This window comes from Perognathus longimembris, chromosome 11, assembly GCF_023159225.1.
Source record: "Perognathus longimembris pacificus isolate PPM17 chromosome 11, ASM2315922v1, whole genome shotgun sequence".
NCBI lineage: Eukaryota > Metazoa > Chordata > Mammalia > Rodentia > Heteromyidae > Perognathus > Perognathus longimembris.
Window position 1 is genome coordinate 3,825,712 of NC_063171.1, and position 7,222 is coordinate 3,832,933.

A 7,222-nucleotide genomic window follows, 5' to 3' on the forward strand; every position below is an offset into this window, starting at 1 on the left:
CCTACAAGCCCTTTTTATTCCCAATTGAGCAACAAGGAAAAAACACAACAGAGATAATCCATTTGTAGGTCGTTGAGAACTGACCAAAAACTGCTTGTGAAGGTTTGGCTATAACACTTAGAAAACATGAGATTTGCATGCCATCAACTTGAATCACGCCGTTGAATCCCACTGGCAAGTGAAAGAGAACACAGATAAATGACAACCAAGGGCAAAGGGTTAAAGCATTGTGGAATCCTCAGTCTCGGAAGTGGCTGCGTCCCTCATCCCCATTTGGCAAGTTCCATGCCATGCGATGGGGAACTCGAGGCAAAGCTGTAGTGGTATCTCTTGCTCACATCTTGCTCTGGGTTGCCTGCAAAATTTCTATATAGATTGGTTAGAGTGTTCAAAATTTTTCAGCACTTCTGGCTCTGGTATATCGATGCCCTTCTGGTTTAAGCAGGGTGAAAATACTTTTTTAATCACAAAATTTTAAGACTTTCTTAATCCCAAAACTTTACCTGGCTAGCTGTGACCACTAACATAACTATGGTGATTTAACCTGGAGTAACTGTTAAGATGGAACTATTCACATCCTACTCAAGGCTCATAAATCATTCGAGCAGCTTCCAATGGGAGAGAGAGCAAAGGATCATTAGTAGTGAAACAAGGCAGTTCGGGAACAGACTGTGGTGGCATCTTCCTATATCCAGGAGCTGCCACCGTCCATGCGGCTAGCATCTGTCCACCTGTATCCTATAAAGCAGTATATTAATCCTGGGTCAGGAAAGCTGAGGTTAATAGTCACATTTGTATGAAGCAATCTCAATTTCTTGATCTTGAGAGTTTATGAGAACACAGGAGAGAAAATGGGAAGGTAAAATCTTAATTTATGCCAAAGAGTTGTTAAGGCTACATGCACACTTAACTTTTAACACACTGAGTATAAAATAACATGCTGATTTTATACCATTGTGCTTTTACTACATGCTGCATATTTGAACCTTATGGAAACACACTGAATATAAAATAACATACTGGTGTACTTTTACCACATGTTGTATATTTGAACCTTATGGAAATTTTTTTAGGCACCTTTATCTCCATCGAACACCGGGATGGAAACCTATTGTTATGCTTTTAAATCTTACCAACAACCACACGCGTGCGCGCGCACACACACACACACACACACAAATACCTGAGCGCTCTTTAAAATTGCTTTGATTGGCCATTTAAATTTTCTGGAATTCCAGCGGCAAATGATATTAATTTGCCCATAATAGGACCACGTGGTTGAATAAAAAACAAAAGGGAAACCTGTTAATTACACACTCCCAACATGACAATTTTTAAATCACAGTGGACAAGCAAACCCTTTTATCCATCTAGAAAAACTCCAGTTGATTTTATATCTTTGAACTGGTAAACATGGAAGTTCAATCAAATTACCTATTGCTGTATCAAAACTCTTTGTTTTCCTTTTAATATTCCATTTTAGTTTATAATTTAAGGCTTTCCTGGCTCCGACCCCATCTGCAGCTGTAAGTCTGACACAGAGAGAAAACGTGCAGGCAAGCACAGCGGGGTGCTTGCCTCTCTCAGCTGCAGCGCAATCGGCTGGCCCAGGCGAGTCTGGCACGCCCCTCACCTGGGGGGAATGGGTGGGGCCCCGCCTCCAATATGGGGTGCCCCATTGTGCTCCACGTGTGTGTTAAGTCAGAGAAATCAGGATTCAACCAACTCACCCGAATTTCTGAGCTTAACGACCATCGGCGGGCATAAAGCAGTTTGCCGGGCTGCAGCAAGTCCAGCCACTCCGGGGCTGCTGCCGCCGCTGCTGCCGCCCACGCACCCCAACTGGGACACCGTCCCATGGTCTAAACTGCACGCCACGCCTTTTAATCCATCCGCGGGCTGGGGCCGCACTGGCTCCAGCCCCGCCATTGTAAATACAAGCCTGGCCAAAGCAGCAGCCATCCCCAACGCTCTGCCACCGCCATGGCACAGCTTCCCACATGGCGGAACCGCGCTTCCGCCACGCCGTGCTCGGCCCGCCACACTCGGCTGCCGAATTGATACCACAAAAGACGCCTGGTGCCGCCCGGGGCCACGAGCCCCAGCCCACGCACCTCGCAAACCCGGGGTGGCGCGGAGCACAGTGTACTCACGCTCGGCCCGCGCAAGCCAAACCGCTCCGGCGCTCGGCCACCCACTGCTTCTCAAGCGCCACTGCGGGTGCCTGCCGTCTGGCCCGGGGCGCACAGAGCAGAACTAACCGACCCCAGCCCGGGGTCGCATTCCTCTTGCTCCGGCCCCACTGCTCCACTGACATGTTTCCGCGGGAAGCGCGCCCCGCTCCCTCCGCCGCCTGGCGCCAAATCGCCACGGCGGGGCAACTCTCTGGCGCCGCGTCCCGCGAGCCCATGTCTCCATGCTTCTGCCCCGTCTGGATGGGCAGGACCCTCCTCTAAAACCCTACTTAGCAATCTGTGGGGATACTGTACCCCGAACTTCTCGGCCGTACAATTCGGTCCCCGTTCGGGCGCCATTTATGTTGGGGTTCCGGACACCCCCTTTCTCCCCCCACGGGGAGAATGGTAACCACAAACTCTATGAAAGAGCACCCAGCCTGGCCCTCCGCCAGCGGAAGGCCAAAGGCGTGCTCACATGGGCAAACGCTAAGTTGAGGACGGGTTGCTGAAGCTTCCCCTCCCCCCAGGCCCCCCACATGTTACCGAGGGCGGAGGCGAAAAGGAAGGCATCAGGGACACGCTGCGGTGGTGGAATGCGTCTCAAAGACTTTAATATGGAAGGGCACTTATATAGAAGTAATGGCGGGAAGGTAAGGGGGCTGGCCAAAGGGTCAGTCATAGGCTAGGGGTCATGTTCATCAAGTGACATCACGAAACTTCCCTTTGTGGGCGGGACAACCCCATCATGGTGGCACGCACGTGTTCACCTCCCAAGGGGTGGAGGTCAAAAGGTGGGAGGGGCTTCTATTGTCCCAAGGCTGGTGGAAGGGCAGTCTTTCCCAGGCCCTAATAATCCCCAACAACTGTCCACCTTTAATATGGGCTAAGCTTAATGATTTGCTTCCAAAGTCAGTGTGGAAAGAGGGGAAACATGGAAGAGAAAACTAGCAAACAATTTGATCCAGATTACCTAGATGACTATCTTCATTAAAAATCATGTTGACAGTGCTTGCTCATTGATTGGATATGCTAAGTTGTTACTTTTTCCTCTGTGCTTATATATAAAAAAACTTATTCCCAGTCTGACCATGAGAATACCATCAGACAAACAGATCTTGAGAGGCAATTGCCAAAATATTTGAACACTATACCTCATAATTGTTGACGTAATTGAAAACAAGAAAAGTGTGAGAAACCCCATAGCTTGGAGGAGTCTTAAAAGATATAACAATTCAATGTGAAATGACACACTGACAAAGGACATTAGGGAAAGTAATAGATTATCTATTTATCTACCTACCTATCATCTATCTTTATCTGTCATCTATACAGATTGAGAGAAAATGATAGATTAATCATTTCATTTTTGAGACACCATAGCCTAGGATGGCCTCAAATTTGTACTCCTCCAGACTTAGCTCCCAGTGTGCTGAGATTACAGGCATATCGACATGTTGGCCTGCACAAAGAATCTTAAAAGCACAAATTAAAAAATGAGATACGACAAATTCTTTCTTTCAAACCCTTTAATTTTCTGAATCTTCTTTCTAATGTCCGGAGTTGCCTGCCCCAGAAATGCTACATTAATTGCTTTTCTATTTTCCTTAGCTTCTGGATCTATAGTTGTATAAGTACGGTAAGCATCAAGAGGCCTTTCTAAAAAGGCTGCCAGCGATTCATCCATTGCTTGTTTGTCCCCTACCTTAGACAAATTGATTGGGTGCTTTCCAGCGGCCCAGAGAACCCCCAGAAGAGTCTGGTGATAAACCTTTAGCAGCTTCCTAGCTGCCAGCGAATTCAGGTCCCAGTTCTGATTCTTCCTCTGTCTCAAGGGGATCTTTTGATCCCCTGAGTGCCTGCAGTTATGTCTGGGGGACCAGTGTCTTGGCTTCCCAGAGAATCCAGTCTTAAGAGAACGTCTAGGAGTTGCTAGACATCAGCCCAGGTGGGTTCATGAGTCAGAAAAAGAGTTTCTAACAAAGAGGTCAGTGCCTGAGGTTTCTCTGAGAAGGGAGGATTCTCTTGCTTCCAACTGAATAAATCACTAGACAAGAAGGGGACATAAATCTCATAGGGGTGAAGCTGCCCCACTTCAGGGGATCCAACCTGTCGAAGTGGGAGTACTGCAAGGGGAGCAGGGGGAGCCTTACTGTGGGGGGCCGAGGGGCAAATCTCTCTCTTGTCCCCTCCCCCAGCCTCCCCATATGAAGAGCCAGAGCAAGTATGAGATGGGCTCAAGAGGTGTTGATCTGACTCCCAGGTGGGGGGAGGGGGAAAGAAAGGTCAATAGGTACCCAAGGGTAGATACTCAAGGGGGGTTGGGTGGGGTGGTAGAAAGGTATCCTCCTCCTCCTCTGGTGGGAGAGGCAGAAAGGCCTTTGGCTGTTAGGAAGCTGGTGGCCATGATTTCAAGGCCAAGACTGGTTGAAGGATTTTCCGGAGGCAAAAGGGGTTTCAGCCACTTTGGAGGTTCCTCCATTAGATAGCGCCAGGCTACAATGTAGGGAACCTGGTCCAGATGTCCTCCATTGCTGGAAATAACTTACTGGGAATCATAAATAAATGAGAGACCAAAAGTGCCTTCTGAGGGCTACCCAGTGCCGAGGGTGGGCCATGCAAGTGGGCAGAAAGTAGTTACTTTTCCTGGGAAGACACAATTACCAGATAACAGCTTTTTTTCAAAATCTTTAAAATGTTGAAAGACCAGGTCTAGGGGCAGTTCCTCAGCAGATGCTGCTTGTCCCGTGTCTTCCTGTAAAATATGTCCAATCACAAAAAGCAGAAGCGAGAACAGACACAGATAGATACGACCATACACAGAATGAGGAACAAGATCAAAATTCCTATTCTTTTGACAAAATTCATACACGTCCATCACTATGAGGACCTTCAGGAGGGGGTCAAGGCATCCCTTGACCACCCCGGCTTTAGAGAGCTCCGCTGTGACCAGCTTCTCTCTGTCTCAGGCCCACAGACAGTGCACTTTTCTGATACAGAAACAGAAACAGATTGGTCAACCAAGCTCAGATACACCTCTGGAGGTTTCTTTTCCTCACCTGGGCATCTTTCTCATGCTTCCCCCCACCCCCCAAAAAAGTGGTTAAAGACTCTTCCTGGTCAGGGAACCAGAAATGTTACCGGGTTCGAGGGAGGAGATTCCGTGTCCCTCCAAGAGTCCACCACTCAGAGACAGTCTCAAGCAAAAAGTTGGATTTATTGGGGAAGCAAAAAGCAAACTGACTGGCAGGGATGCAGCACAAACTTGGGAGCTGAAACTGCAACCCCTAACAGTCCTCGAGCTGGGGTTTATAAAGGTAAAAGCATAGCCCAGATGTAGGGGGTTGACACAGGGGGTAAAGCAAGCAACAAACGAGTTAAGCAAGCCATTTACAGAAGCAAAATTTGGGGTCAGATTGACCTAATATTTAACTTCATTTTAACAATTGCTACCATGTTTCCCTAATCAAGATGTAGTCAGTTCTACTCCCTACAACAACCACTGTATTGACACAATTATTTATGTTATAATTGTTTTTCCTATGGATTCTATCATGTGAATCATACCCTAAACCCATTTTGCATTAATCTCCAGATTGAGTGTCACTTTTTGTCTGAAGCTAGCCTCAGACCATGAGCTTCTTCCTTACCATCTCCAGGACAGCTAAGATTACAGACATATACCCCCACATCGGGCTTCCATGTCTGGAAGTCTTGCCACCTTTTTCCCAGGGCTAGTCTGGAATCATGGTACTCCAGATCTCTGCCTCCTGAGGAGCTGAGATTATAGGAATGACTCCCTGTGTTCAGTCTTGGGAGTACTGGTTTTTCATATGACAGCATGTTTGATGTCTGCTAATAATGTAGATCAATAACCTCCAAACTGGTGTGTGCACAAGAATCGTGTGGCAAAAAAGAAACTTTAAAAATGTTAAGTTTGTCGATTATTCTTCTGAAAAATTCTAACTTTGTCACTTTTGGCATGGGAGCGTGACCTGAAAACAAATATTCTTTTTAATCATTTCTCCCCTGTATGCACGTCATGTTGCAGGAAGTTGTAAAATGCTAACTCAAGGAAATAATTTGTCCTGGCTCTACTCTCATGGGGCTTAAACTCTGGGCCTGGGTGCTGTCCCTGAGCTCTTTGTGCTCAAGGCTACCACTTTACCACTTGAACCACAGTGCCACTTCTGGCTTTCCGGTGGTTAATTGTAGATAAGAATCTCACAGACTTTCCGGGCTGGCTTTGAATCATAATCCTCAGATCTCAGCCTCCCGAGTAGCTAGGACTACAGGCATGAGCCACCAGCCCCTGGCTCTACTCTTGATTGAGCAAAACCAAAAACCAAACCAAAGCAACACAAAAAAATGGAAACTAAGCTATTCATGAGAGAAATACAGGGATAGGATCAAAATCTAATGATTAGGATACAAAGGCTTCCTATTGTGGATATATTGCTTTCTAAATACTTTCTTTGGGTATTCATAAGATTACTCTGGTAGACAAATTAACATGTGATAACTGAATTCTCAGGTGAAATAATTTAGAAAAAGATTTCTTTGTTGAGTCTGAATGTTGCACTTCCCATTAAGTATCCCATTGAACACTAAAAGAATTATCTGCCCCCTCAAAAGTTAAACTTACAAAACAAAGGGAGAATTAAACAAGTAAAGACACCTTAACCCCAATAGGATTAGGAATGTAAGAACATTTCCAAACTAGATGTTGTATTTTAATCCTCTACTCTGCTCAGTTCAATTGAGTCAGAACAGAATGACAAATGGATCAGAAAAATGTGGTACATATACACAATGGAATTTTATTTTTCTATCAGAAAGAATGACATTGCCCAACTCGTAAGGAAATGGAAGGACTTGGCAAAAATTATACTAAGTGAAGTGAGCCAGACCCAAAGAAACATGGACTCTATGGTCTCCCTCATAGGGAATAATTAGTACAGGTTTAGGCTAGTCACAGTACAGCATCACAAGAGCCCAATAGCTATACCCTTATGAATGCATAAGATGATGCTAAGTGAAATGAACTC